Below are 14,462 nucleotides of genomic sequence, written 5' to 3' on the forward strand. Positions count from 1 at the left end.
GAATCGTTGGGGGGCTCCCTCAGGAGCAGCCCAGGTAGACTGCCTCTGGCCCAGGAGGCTCTGCCAGAGCAGAAGAGATGCCAGGGGAGCCCCACATCTTTTGGGGTGCAGGGGCCAAAGTCCTGGTTTCTGCCTCCGCCCCGCCGGCTTTCAGCACGCCTCACCCTGCCGGCGCGCAGGTAAGTTGGGGGCAAAGTCCTACTGGGCGCTGCTGGGAGGATGGCGCGCCTGTGGGTGGTGTGGGGTGCCCTGCTGGGCTGGGGTGAGCCGGGGGGCAAAGGGAGACGGGGGCTGCGAATCCTGCCCCTCTCTCAATTCCCAAAGTCCTGGGAATTCTAGCTCCGAGCTTCCTTGCAGTGGGTTGGACTAGATCACCCTTGAGGCCCTTCCATCTCTCCCATTCTAGGATGCTCCCTGTCTCTCTCACTCTTCCTCTCCTTTTAAGAGCACTTTCCCCTCCGCCCCCCCCCCCAGCTGGGCCTCCATTTCCTAGCTGGGGCGCCTATGGGAACTCAAGTGCCAGCGCCTGCAACTTTGCCTGCAACCGCTGGGATTGCTCGGACGAGAGCCATTGCAGTAAGTTTTGGCGTCGCCAAAGGAATCGGGGAGACGTGCCTCGATTCCCCTCTTAGAGAGTGATTTAACCCATCTTAGCATCCCTCAAAGCACCCTGGGAACTGTAGTTTCCTACGGGAGGAGAATATTCAGCACAGCCTTTCCAATGGAATGCTGGGAGTTATAGCTCTGAGAGGGTCTCCTTGGGAAACTGAACAAACTACAGTTCCCACAATGTCCCCCGAAGCACCCTGGAAATGATTGCTTGCTCTGGGCATTGAGGGTTGCGATTCCCTTGACAGAACTACAGTTCCCAAGCCCATTTCTCTTCTTAGAGAACTCTGGGAACTGTAGCTCATGGGGGGGGGGAACAGGGGTCTCCTAAGGGCACTTGGTGCCCAGAATATGCTGGGAACTGTAGCTTGCTCAGGGCGCCTGATTCCTTCTCCTTCCAGGCTGATTCCTTCTCCTTCCACACCCATAAATTTTATTCTTTATTGAGAAAGAACATTTCTTTGCAATAATTTTCACCATCAAAAACTTTTGATTGCATCATGCCCTATCGCTGAAAATTTAGGTTTCCTAAACCTAGTTTTTCCACCAAAAAAACTACATTTATACATTTTTTTAGGCATTTATAAAATCTTTTGAGTGCTGGTGTTTCCCCCCCCTGAAATCTTCATCATGTTATTGAAGCACATCGGAGCAAAGGCAGATGGGTCTTCGCAGCGGGACGGCTGGAAGGAGACGACCCAACTGGGGTTACCCAGCTGGCCTTGCGACCCTCTGCATGCCGACAACTACAACTAACTTAAAGGAATGCTGTTTCTCTTCTTTCTGAAGCACTTTCCAAAGATGGTGGGTGAGTATATATCGGGAAGGGACCCCAAGGGTCATCTAGTCCAACCTGCTACAAGGCAGGAATTTGCAGGTGTCCCTTACGGGGATCAACCTCACAAACTTTGTGTCCACAGCACAGCTAGATGCTGCACTCTTAAATGGCACTTTGAAGGCTATTTAGGTATGGCTGAGGGATCCACACTTCTCCTGCAGATGCAAGTTAAGTTACGCCATGAAGCACCCCTTGCCATTCCCTTTTGCTGACTGAGAGCAGAGGAAGTGCTGCCTAAAGTTCTCGGGGTAATTGCACATATGCTAATAACATGTATACCTCCAGGCAAAGGAAAAAACATGAGCCTACTCTGAAGGCTCATCAATGTAGAATGTGCTTTTATTTAGAGCACCTCTCTTAACATTGCAAGCTGCTGCAAGTGTCCAAAACTGCTGTGAAGTTGCTGCTTTGTAAATATTAATTCTTCCTACTGTATTAATCTGAATTACTCAAATGGCTTTTAGTGCTGGCCACTACAGCAGGGGCTGATCCCCATTTATTCTTGTGGTGTTCAATTCAGAGTATCTGTTAAAAAAATCAAACAGAAAGCAATGGCGGGTTGCCATTAAGGCTGGGGGGAGGGAGCAAACTGGGTCTTCTAGACCCAAACTGGGTTTTTGGATGCTCCATTAGACAAACCAGCCAGCTCACTGCCTATCTAACTCAGTTATTTGCTTGCAAATTAATTATCTTTTGAAAAAGGAATGCCTTTTCCAAAACATTTATCTTAAGATGTAACGTGCAAGTGTACCACTTTTGGATGCTAATTCACCTCCGCTTGGATTATGTGGATAAATCGATAGGTGAAAGAATTGGTGTCTTGAGTAATTACTTGGTTAAAGCAATGGTTCAGCGGAAGAAATTAAGTTTTCAACCCATTGCTTTGTCACCTTTAGATAGCCTAACAAGAAAAGGAAAAAGGAGACAAACCTCACTAACATGGGTGAAGCCAGAAGGTGCTGCCCTACCCCAGTCAAATAAATAAAAATACTTTACTGTATTTTTACCGTACTGTGCTGTGCTGGTTAGGGGGGCCGGTGTTATATCAGGACTGGGGTTGTTTAAAAATGTTCTTAAGTGTTATACGTCAATTTCTATTTCTATTTTTTCTCTTTTACCTTCATGCCTGCAGCTGACTTTTCCTCTGCCTCCTCTTCTCCCTTCATCAGGCGAAGCTTCCTCCTCCTCCTCCTTTTCAGAGCAGAACATTTCTTCCACATGGCTTTGTCCCCTTTAGATAGCCTAACAAGAAAAGGAAAAAGGAGACAAACCTCACTATTTTTTTCTTGTATTCCCCCTCTCAAAACTAGGTGTGTCTTTATGGTCAGGTGCGTCTTATGGAGCGAAAAATATGGTGCCTGGTTACAAAACCACTGCTTAAAGAAGTGGTTCATCTGAACAATACTTTGTTTCAGATACAGTTTTTTCAATATATTCTTTCAGATACCGTTTTCAATACACTGCTTGGTCACCCTTGGTTAGGCTCACAAAGGTGGCCTGAGGGGGAAAGCAATGGAGATCTGAACTCACAGCCAGTTACTCTGGAGTTGCTGTAGCCAAGGGGAGCTTCCCCGCCCCAATTCAAATAAATAAAAATACTATACTGTTAAGGCTTAGGGGGGAAGAGGCCATGTCCCACTTGGGTGGGTGTGATTTATAATAATAATAATAATCATAATCATAATCATAATCATCATAATAATTTAACATTTAATGATAATAACAGAATATTCAAAATAATGATAAAACATAATATACTACAAACTTCCCTAACCCTTTTATAAGAATAACAATTATAATAATGATAACAATTTAAAAATTAATGATAATCATAAGTTATTATGCTTCCCCAGCCACTGTGGGCTGCTCCCAACAGAATATTAAAAACGCACAAAACAATATATATTACAAACTCCACTAAGCCTTTTATTATAATAACTAAAAAATATTAATTTAAAAAGTAATGATAATAATAATTTATTACTATTCCCCAGCCAACAGAATACAGTATTAAAGACACGACAAAACTTTCCAGCTTCCTTCGCGTGAGAGAAACACTGAGGAGAAAACAGGCGTAGAGAAAAGGCGCCAAATGGCTGGCACTGCCCACAGCCCGACCTGTGATTGGCCAAAAGGCCAACCTATTGCTGCCGAGATTTTTATTGTTGCTGGGGTTGCTTTTGATTGTTGCTGGGGCTGCTTTTGATTGTTGCTGGGGGAAGAAAGGGCAGAAGACTCACCATCGCCGCCATGTTCCTTGAGGGCAGCGGGGCCTAGCCTGACCGTTGGGTGGCGCTGGTCTCCCTCGTTAGGTGGGCGCATCGTTGGGGTGCTCCCTCAGGAGCAGCCCAGGTAGACTGCCTCTGGCCCAGGAGGCTCCGCCAGAGCAGCAGAGGCGCCTGGGATGCCAGGGGAGCCCCACGTCTTTTGGGGTGCAGGGGCCAAAGTCCTGGTTTCTGCCTCCGCCCCGCCGGCTTTTGGCACGCCTCACCCTGCCGGCACGCAGGTAAGTTGGGGGCAAAGTCCTACTGGGCGCTGCTGGGAGGATGGCGCGTCTGTGGGTGGTGTGGGGTGCCCTGCTGGGCTGGGGTGAGCCGGGGGGCAAAGGGAGACGGGGGCTGCGAATCCTGCCCCTCTCTCAATTCCCAAAGTCCTGGGAATTCTAGCTCCGAGCTTCCTTGCAGTGGGTTGGACTAGATGACCCTTGAGGCCCTTCCATCTCTCCCATTCTAGGATGCTCCCTGTCTCTCTCACTCTTCCTCTCCTTTTAATGGCACTTTCCCCCCCCCGCCCCCCCCAGCTGGGCCTCCATTTCCTAGCTGGGGCGCCTATGGGAACTCAAGTGCCAGCGCCTGCAACTTTGCCTGCAACCGCTGGGATTGCTCGGACGAGAGCCATTGCAGTACGTTTTGGCGTCCCCAAAGGAATCGGGGAGACGTGCCTCGATTCCCCTCTTAGAGAGTGATTCTTAGCATCCCTCAAAGCACCCTGGGAACTGTAGTTTCCTACGGGAGGAGAATATTCAGCACAGCCTTTCCAATGGAATGCTGGGAGTTATAGCTCTGAGAGGGTCTCCTTGGGAAACTGAACAAACTACAGTTCCCACAATGTCCCCCGAAGCACCCTGGAAATGATTGCTTGCTCTGGGCATTGAGGGTTGCGATTCCCTTGACAGAACTACAGTTCCCAAGCCCATTTCTTTTCTTAGAGAACTCTGGGAACTGTAGCTCATGGGGGGGGGAACAGGGGTCTCCTAAGGGCACTTGGTGCCCAGAATATGCTGGGAACCCTAGCTTGCTCAGGGCGCCTGATTCCTTCTCCTTTCAGGCTGATTCCTTCTCCTTCCAGACCCATAAATTTTATTCTTTATTGAGAAAGAACATTTCTTTGCAATAATTTTCACCATCAAAAACTTTTGATTGCATCATGCCCTATCTTTGAAAATTTAGGTTTCCTAAACCTAGTTTTTCCACCAAAAAAACTACATTTATACATTTTTTTAGGCATTTATAAAATCTTTTGAGTGCTGGTGTTTTCCCCCCCTGAAATCTTCATCATGTTATTGAAGCACATCGGAGCAAAGTCAGATGGGTATTCGCAGCGGGACGGCTGGAAGGAGACGACCCAACTGGGGCTACCCAGCTGGCCTTGCGACCCTCTGCATGCCGACAACTACAACTAACTTAAAGGAATGCTATTTCTCTTCTTTCTGAAGCACTTTCCAAAGATGGTGGGTGAGTATATATCGGGAAGGGACCCCAAGGGTCATCTAGTCCAACCTGCTACAAGGCAGGAATTTGCAGGTGTCCCTTACGGGGATCAACCTCACAACCTTTGTGTCCACAGCACAGCTAGATGCTGCACTCTTAAATGGCACTTTGAAGGCTATTTAGGTATGGCTGAGGGATCCACACTTCTCCTGCAGATGCAAGTTAAGTTACGCCATGAAGCACCCCTTGCCATTCCCTTTTGCTGACTGAGAGCAGAGGAAGTGCTGCCTAAAGTTCTCGGGGTGATTGCACATATGCTAATAACATGTATACCTCCAGGCAAAGGAAAAAAACATGAGCCTACTCTGAAGGCTCATCAATGTAGAATGTGCTCTTATTTAGAGCACCTCTCTTAACATTGCAAGCTGCTGCAAGTGTCCAAAACTGCTGTGAGGTTGCTGCTTTGTAAATATTAATTCTTCCTACTGTATTAATCTGAATTACTCAAAATTGCTTTTAGTGCTGGCCACTACAGCAGGGGCTGATCCCCATTTATTCTTGTGGTGTTCAATTCAGAGTATCTGTTAAAAAAATCAAACAGAAAGCAATGGCGGGTTGCCATTAAGGCTGGGGGGAGGGAGCAAACTGGGTCTTCTAGACCCAAACTGGGTTTTTGGATGCTCCATTAGACAAATCAGCCAGCTCACTGCCTATCTAACTCAGTTATTTGCTTGCAAATTAATTATCTTTTGAAAAAGGAATGCCTTTTCCAAAACATTTATCTTAAGATGTAACGTGCAAGTGTACCACTTTTGGATGCTAATTCACCTCCGCTTGGATTATGTGGATAAATTGATAGGTGAAAGAATTGGTGTCTTGAGTAATTACTTGGTTAAAGCAATGGTTCAGCGGAAGAAATTAAGTTTTCAACCCATTGCTTTGTCACCTTTAGATAGCCTAACAAGAAAAGGAAAAAGGAGACAAACCTCACTAACATGGGTGAAGCCAGAAGGTGCTGCCCTACCCCAGTCAAATAAATAAAAATACTTTACTGTATTTTTACCGTACTGTGCTGTGCTGGTTAGGGGGGCCGGTGTTATATCAGGACTGGGGTTGTTTAAAAATGTTCTTAAGTGTTATATGTCAATTTCTATTTCTATTTTTTCTCTTTTACCTTCATGCCTGCAGCTGACTTTTCCTCTGCCTCCTCTTCTCCCTTCATCAGGCGAAGCTTCCTCCTCCTCCTCCTCTTCAGAGCAGAACATTTCTTCCACATGGCTTTGTCCCCTTTAGATAGCCTAACAAGAAAAGGAAAAAGGAGACAAACCTCACTATTTTTTTCTTGTATTCCCCCTCTCAAAACTAGGTGTGTCTTTATGGTCAGGTGCGTCTTATGGAGCGAAAAATATGGTGCCTGGTTACAAAACCACTGCTTAAAGAAGTGGTTCATCTGAACAATACTTTGTTTCAGATACAGTTTTTTCAATATATTCTTTCAGATACAGTTTTCAATACACTGCTTGGTCACCCTTGGTTAGGCTCACAAAGGTGGCCTGAGGGGGAAAGCAATGGAGATCTGAACTCACAGCCAGTTACTCTGGAGTTGCTGTAGCCAAGGGGAGCTTCCCCGCCCCAATTCAAATAAATAAAAATACTAGACTGTTAAGGCTTAGGGGGGAAGAGGCCATGTCCCACTTGGGTGGGTGTGATTTATAATAATAATAATAATTTATTATTTAATGATAATAACAGAATATTCAAAATAATGATAAAACATAATTTACTACAAACTTCCCTAACCCTTTTATAAGAATAACAATTATAATAATGATAACAATTTAAAAATTAATGATAATCATAAGTTATTATCCTTCCCCAGCCACTGTGGGCTGCTCCCAACAGAATATTAAAAACGCACAAAACAATATATATTACAAACTCCACTAAGCCTTTTATTATAATAACTAAAAAATAATAATTTAAAAAGTAATGATAATAATAATTTATTACTATTCCCCAGCCAACAGAATACAGTATTAAAGACACGACAAAACTTTCCAGCTTCCTTCGCGTGAGAGAAACACTGAGGAGAAAACAGGCGTAGAGAAAAGGCGCCAAATGGCTGGCTCCGCCCACAGCCCGACCTGTGATTGGCCAAAAGGCCAACCTATTGCTGCCGAGATTTTTATTGTTGCTGGGGCTGCTTTTGATTGTTGCTGGGGCTGCTTTGGATTGTTGCTGGGGGAAGAAAGGGCAGAAGACTCACCATCGCCGCCATGTTCCTTGAGGGCAGCGGGGCCTAGCCTGACCGTTGGGTGGCGCTGGTCTCCCTCGTTAGGTGGGCGCATCGTTGGGGGGCTCCCTCAGGTGCAGCCCAGGTAGACTGCCTCTGGCCCAGGAGGCTCCGCCAGAGCAGAAGAGGAGCCTGGGATGCCAGGGGAGCCCCACGTCTTTTGGGGTGCAGGGGCCAAAGTCCTGGTTTCTGCCTCCGCCCCGCCGGCTTTTGGCACGCCTCACCCTGCCGGCGCGCAGGTAAGTTGGGGGCAAAGTCCTACTGGGCGCTGCTGGGAGGATGGCGCGCCTGTGGGTGGTGTGGGGTGCCCTGCTGGGCTGGGGTGAGCCGGGGGGCAAAGGGAGACGGGGGCTGCGAATCCTGCCCCTCTCTCAATTCCCAAAGTCCTGGGAATTCTAGCTCCGAGCTTCCTTGCAGTGGGTTGGACTAGATGACCCTTGAGGCCCTTCCATCTCTCCCATTCTAGGATGCTCCCTGTCTCTCTCACTCTTCCTCTCCTTTTAAGAGCACTTTCCCCTCCGCCCCCCCCCCCCAGCTGGGCCTCCATTTCCTAGCTGGGGCGCCTATGGGAACTCAAGTGCCAGCGCCTGCAACTTTGCCTGCAACCGCTGGGATTGCTCGGACGAGAGCCATTGCAGTAAGTTTTGGCGTCGCCAAAGGAATCGGGGAGACGTGCCTCGATTCCCCTCTTAGAGAGTGATTTAACCCATCTTAGCATCCCTCAAAGCACCCTGGGAACTGTAGTTTCCTACGGGAGGAGAATATTCAGCACAGCCTTTCCAATGGAATGCTGGGAGTTATAGCTCTGAGAGGGTCTCCTTGGGAAACTGAACAAACTACAGTTCCCACAATGTCCCCCGAAGCACCCTGGAAATGATTGCTTGCTCTGGGCATTGAGGGTTGCGATTCCCTTGACAGAACTACAGTTCCCAAGCCCATTTCTCTTCTTAGAGAACTCTGGGAACTGTAGCTCATGGGGGGGGGGGAACAGGGGTCTCCTAAGGGCCCTTGGTGCCCAGAATATGCTGGGAACCCTAGCTTGCTCAGGGCGCCTGATTCCTTCTCCTTCCAGGCTACCGGAATGGGTTGGCACTGCTGGGCTTTTGTTTTATTTCCTGATCGGATCAGGAAATAAAGCTGCTCAGGGCTGGTGAGCCACTTCTCAAGGCATGAGGGGCCAGATCTGGGCCACAAATTGGCCACCCCTGATTGATGTAAACAACAAACTAGCACATTACTATGCAAGAGGAAGTGGTACCTAAGGAGATCTCTCAAGGCTGTTTTAAAGATGATCCGGAGCAATGGCCAGCCAATGTAAATGCCCAGAGCAAATGCATGACCAGGCCAAGCCAAAAAAATGCACCAGGTCAAGAGAACCAAGCGAGGCAGTGCAAACGCCAATCATACGCATTCTAGAGAAAGAGATAGGCTTCAGTGTTAACCACTAAGTTCATTTCTTTTGCATCAACATTTTATTAAGTATGCAGTTGAGCAGTGTCAGAAACTCAAACTATATAAGCCAATTTTCATAGTTTTAGATGCCCCAAACTGAAAAACAAGTGTGCACTTTTGAAAAACAACAACCCCGTAATAACCAATATTATTTTAGATTTTAAGATGAACTTTGTTTCATTATTTTTTTCTTTTACAGCTATGGATTGTAGGAAAGTTGTACCCAGCACGGTGTCCAAAAAACACGACATTTATAGTGTTGTAGTGTACATAAGAGACCCATAAATTTTATTCTTTATTGAGAAAGAACATTTCTTTGCAATAATTTTCACCATCGAAAACTTTTGATTGCATCATGCCCTATCTTTGAAAATTTAGGTTTCCTAAACCTAGTTTTTCCACCAAAAAAACTACATTTATACATTTTTTTAGGCATTTATAAAATCTTTTGAGTGCTGGTGTTTCCCCCCCCCCCCCCCGAAATCTTCATCATGTTATTGAAGCACATCGGAGCAAAGGCAGATGGGTCTTCGCAGCGGGACGGCTGGAAGGAGACGACCCAACTGGGGCTACCCAGCTGGCCTTGCGACCCTCTGCATGCCGACAACTACAACTAACTTAAAGGAATGCTATTTCTCTTCTTTCTGAAGCACTTTCCAAAGATGGTGGGTGAGTATATATCGGGAAGGGACCCCAAGGGACATCTAGTTCAACCTGCTACAAGGCAGGAATTTGCAGGTGTCCCTTACGGGGATCAACCTCACAACCTTTGTGTCCACAGCACAGCTAGATGCTGCACTCTTAAATGGCACTTTGAAGGCTATTTAGGTATGGCTGAGGGATCCACACTTCTCCTGCAGATGCAAGTTAAGTTACGCCATGAAGCACCCCTTGCCATTCCCTTTTGCTGACTGAGAGCAGAGGAAGTGCTGCCTAAAGTTCTCGGGGTAATTGCACATATGCTAATAACATGTATACCTCCAGGCAAAGGAAAAAACATGAGCCTACTCTGAAGGCTCATCAATGTAGAATGTGCTCTTATTTAGAGCACCTCTCTTAACATTGCAAGCTGCTGCAAGTGTCCAAAACTGCTGTGAAGTTGCTGCTTTGTAAATATTAATTCTTCCTACTGTATTAATCTGAATTACTCAAATGGCTTTTAGTGCTGGCCACTACAGCAGGGGCTGATCCCCATTTATTCTTGTGGTGTTCAATTCAGAGTATCTGTTAAAAAAATCAAACAGAAAGCAATGGCGGGTTGCCATTAAGGCTGGGGGGAGGGAGCAAACTGGGTCTTCTAGACCCAAACTGGGTTTTTGGATGCTCCATTAGACAAACCAGCCAGCTCACTGCCTATCTAACTCAGTTATTTGCTTGCAAATTAATTATCTTTTGAAAAAGGAATGCCTTTTCCAAAACATTTATCTTAAGATGTAACGTGCAAGTGTACCACTTTTGGATGCTAATTCACCTCCGCTTGGATTACGTGGATAAATCGATAGGTGAAAGAATTGGTGTCTTGAGTAATTACTTGGTTAAAGCAATGGTTCAGCGGAAGAAATTAAGTTTTCAACCCATTGCTTTGTCACCTTTAGATAGCCTAACAAGAAAAGGAAAAAGGAGACAAACCTCACTAACATGGGTGAAGCCAGAAGGTGCTGCCCTACCCCAGTCAAATAAATAAAAATACTTTACTGTATTTTTACCGTACTGTGCTGTGCTGGTTAGGGGGGCCGGTGTTATATCAGGACTGGGGTTGTTTAAAAATGTTCTTAAGTGTTATATGTCAATTTCTATTTCTATTTTTTCTCTTTTACCTTCATGCCTGCAGCTGACTTTTCCTCTGCCTCCTCTTCTCCCTTCATCAGGCGAAGCTTCCTCCTCCTCCTCCTTTTCAGAGCAGAACATTTCTTCCACATGGCTTTGTCCCCTTTAGATAGCCTAACAAGAAAAGGAAAAAGGAGACAAACCTCACTATTTTTTTCTTGTATTCCCCCTCTCAAAACTAGGTGTGTCTTTATGGTCAGGTGCGTCTTATGGAGCGAAAAATATGGTGCCTGGTTACAAAACCACTGCTTAAAGAAGTGGTTCATCTGAACAATACTTTGTTTCAGATACAGTTTTTTCAATATATTCTTTCAGATACCGTTTTCAATACACTGCTTGGTCACCCTTGGTTAGGCTCACAAAGGTGGCCTGAGGGGGAAAGCAATGGAGATCTGAACTCACAGCCAGTTACTCTGGAGTTGCTGTAGCCAAGGGGAGCTTCCCCGCCCCAATTCAAATAAATAAAAATACTAGACTGTTAAGGCTTAGGGGGGAAGAGGCCATGTCCCACTTGGGTGGGTGTGATTTATAATAATAATAATAATAATAATAATAATAATAATAATAATAATAATAATAATTTAACATTTAATGATAATAACAGAATATTCAAAATAATGATAAAACATAATATACTACAAACTTCCCTAACCCTTTTATAAGAATAACAATTATAATAATGATAACAATTTAAAAATTAATGATAATCATAAGTTATTATGCTTCCCCAGCCACTGTGGGCTGCTCCCAACAGAATATTAAAAACGCACAAAACAATATATATTACAAACTCCACTAAGCCTTTTATTATAATAACTAAAAAATAATAATTTAAAAAGTAATGATAATAATATTTTATTACTATTCCCCAGCCAACAAAATACAGTATTAAAGACACGACAAAACTTTCCAGCTTCCTTCGCGTGAGAGAAACACTGAGGAGAAAACAGGCGTAGAGAAAAGGCGCCAAATGGCTGGCTCCGCCCACAGCCCGACCTGTGATTGGCCAAAAGGCCAACCTATTGCTGCCGAGATTTTTCTTTTTGATTGTTGCTGGGGGAAGAAAGGGCAGAAGACTCACCATCGCCGCCATGTTGCTTGAGGGCAGCGGGGCCTAGCCTGACCGTTGGGTGGCGCTGGTCTCCCTCGTTAGGTGGGCGCATCGTTGGGGGGCTCCCTCAGGAGCAGCCCAGGTAGACTGCCTCTGGCCCAGGAGGCTCCGCCAGAGCAGAAGAGGCGCCAGGGGAGCCCCACGTCTTTTGGGGTACAGGGGCCAAAGTCCTGGTTTCTGCCTCCGCCCCGCCGGCTTTTGGCCCACCTCACCCTGCCGGCGCGCAGGTAAGTTGGGGGCAAAGTCCTACTGGGCGCCGCTGGGAGGATGGCGCGCCTGTGGGTGGTGTGGGGTGCCCTGCTGGGCTGGGGTGAGCCGGGGGGCAAAGGGAGACGGGGGCTGCGAATCCTGCCCCTCTCTCAATTCCCAAAGTCCTGGGAATTCTAGCTCCGAGCTTCCTTGCAGTGGGTTGGACTAGATCACCCTTGAGGCCCTTCCATCTCTCCCATTCTAGGATGCTCCCTGTCTCTCTCACTCTTCCTCTCCTTTTAAGGGCACTTTCCCCTCCGCCCCCCCCCCCAGCTGGGCCTCCATTTCCTAGCTGGGGCGCCTATGGGAACTCAAGTGCCAGCGCCTGCAACTTTGCCTGCAACCGCTGGGATTGCTCGGACGAGAGCCATTGCAGTAAGTTTTGGTGTCGCCAAAGGAATCGGGGAGACGTGCCTCGATTCCCCTCTTAGAGAGTGATTTAACCCATCTTAGCATCCCTCAAAGCACCCTGGGAACTGTAGTTTCCTACGGGAGGAGAATATTCAGCACAGCCTTTCCAATGGAATGCTGGGAGTTATAGCTCTGAGAGGGTCTTCTTGTGAAACTGAACAAACTACAGTTCCCACAATGTCCCCCGAAGCACCCTGGAAATGATTGCTTGCTCTGGGCATTGAGGGTTGCGATTCCCTTGACAGAACTACAGTTCCCAAGCCCATTTCTTTTCTTAGAGAACTCTGGGAACTGTAGCTCATGGGGGGGGGGGAACAGGGGTCTCCTAAGGGCACTTGGTGCCCAGAATATGCTGGGAACCCTAGCTTGCTCAGGGCGCCTGATTCCTTCTCCTTCCAGGCTGATTCCTTCTCCTTCCACACCCATAAATTTTATTCTTTATTGAGAAAGAACATTTCTTTGCAATAATTTTCACCATCAAAAACTTTTGATTGCATCATGCCCTATCGCTGAAAATTTAGGTTTCCTAAACCTAGTTTTTCCACCAAAAAAACTACATTTATACATTTTTTTAGGCATTTATAAAATCTTTTGAGTGCTGGTGTTTTCCCCTCCTGAAATCTTCATCATGTTATTGAAGCACATCGGAGCAAAGTCAGATGGGTATTCGCAGCGGGACGGCTGGAAGGAGACGACCCAACTGGGGCTACCCAGCTGGCCTTGCGACCCTCTGCATGCCGACAACTACAACTAACTTAAAGGAATGCTATTTCTCTTCTTTCTGAAGCACTTTCCAAAGATGGTGGGTGAGTATATATCGGGAAGGGACCCCAAGGGTCATCTAGTCCAACCTGCTACAAGGCAGGAATTTGCAGGTGTCCCTTACGGGGATCAACCTCACAACCTTTGTGTCCACAGCACAGCTAGATGCTGCACTCTTAAATGGCACTTTGAAGGCTATTTAGGTATGGCTGAGGGATCCACACTTCTCCTGCAGATGCAAGTTAAGTTACGCCATGAAGCACCCCTTGCCATTCCCTTTTGCTGACTGAGAGCAGAGGAAGTGCTGCCTAAAGTTCTCGGGGTGATTGCACATATGCTAATAACATGTATACCTCCAGGCAAAGGAAAAAAACATGAGCCTACTCTGAAGGCTCATCAATGTAGAATGTGCTCTTATTTAGAGCACCTCTCTTAACATTGCAAGCTGCTGCAAGTGTCCAAAACTGCTGTGAAGTTGCTGCTTTGTAAATATTAATTCTTCCTACTGTATTAATCTGAATTACTCAAATGGCTTTTAGTGCTGGCCACTACAGCAGGGGCTGATCCCCATTTATTCTTGTGGTGTTCAATTCAGAGTATCTGTTAAAAAAATCAAACAGAAAGCAATGGCGGGTTGCCATTAAGGCTGGGGGGAGGGAGCAAACTGGGTCTTCTAGACCCAAACTGGGTTTTTGGATGCTCCATTAGACAAATCAGCCAGCTCACTGCCTATCTAACTCAGTTATTTGCTTGCAAATTAATTATCTTTTGAAAAAGGAATGCCTTTTCCAAAACATTTATCTTAAGATGTAACGTGCAAGTGTACCACTTTTGGATGCTAATTCACCTCCGCTTGGATTATGTGGATAAATCGATAGGTGAAAGAATTGGTGTCTTGAGTAATTACTTGGTTAAAGCAATGGTTCAGCGGAAGAAATTAAGTTTTCAACCCATTGCTTTGTCACCTTTAGATAGCCTAACAAGAAAAGGAAAAAGGAGACAAACCTCACTAACATGGGTGAAGCCAGAAGGTGCTGCCCTACCCCAGTCAAATAAATAAAAATACTTTACTGTATTTTTACCGTACTGTGCTGTGCTGGTTAGGGGGGCCGGTGTTATATCAGGACTGGGGTTGTTTAAAAATGTTCTTAAGTGTTATATGTCAATTTCTATTTCTATTTTTTCTCTTTTACTTTCATG

This window comes from Podarcis gaigeae (assembly GCF_964106915.1).
Source record: "Podarcis gaigeae genome assembly, chromosome: 18".
Lineage (NCBI taxonomy): Eukaryota > Metazoa > Chordata > Lepidosauria > Squamata > Lacertidae > Podarcis > Podarcis gaigeae.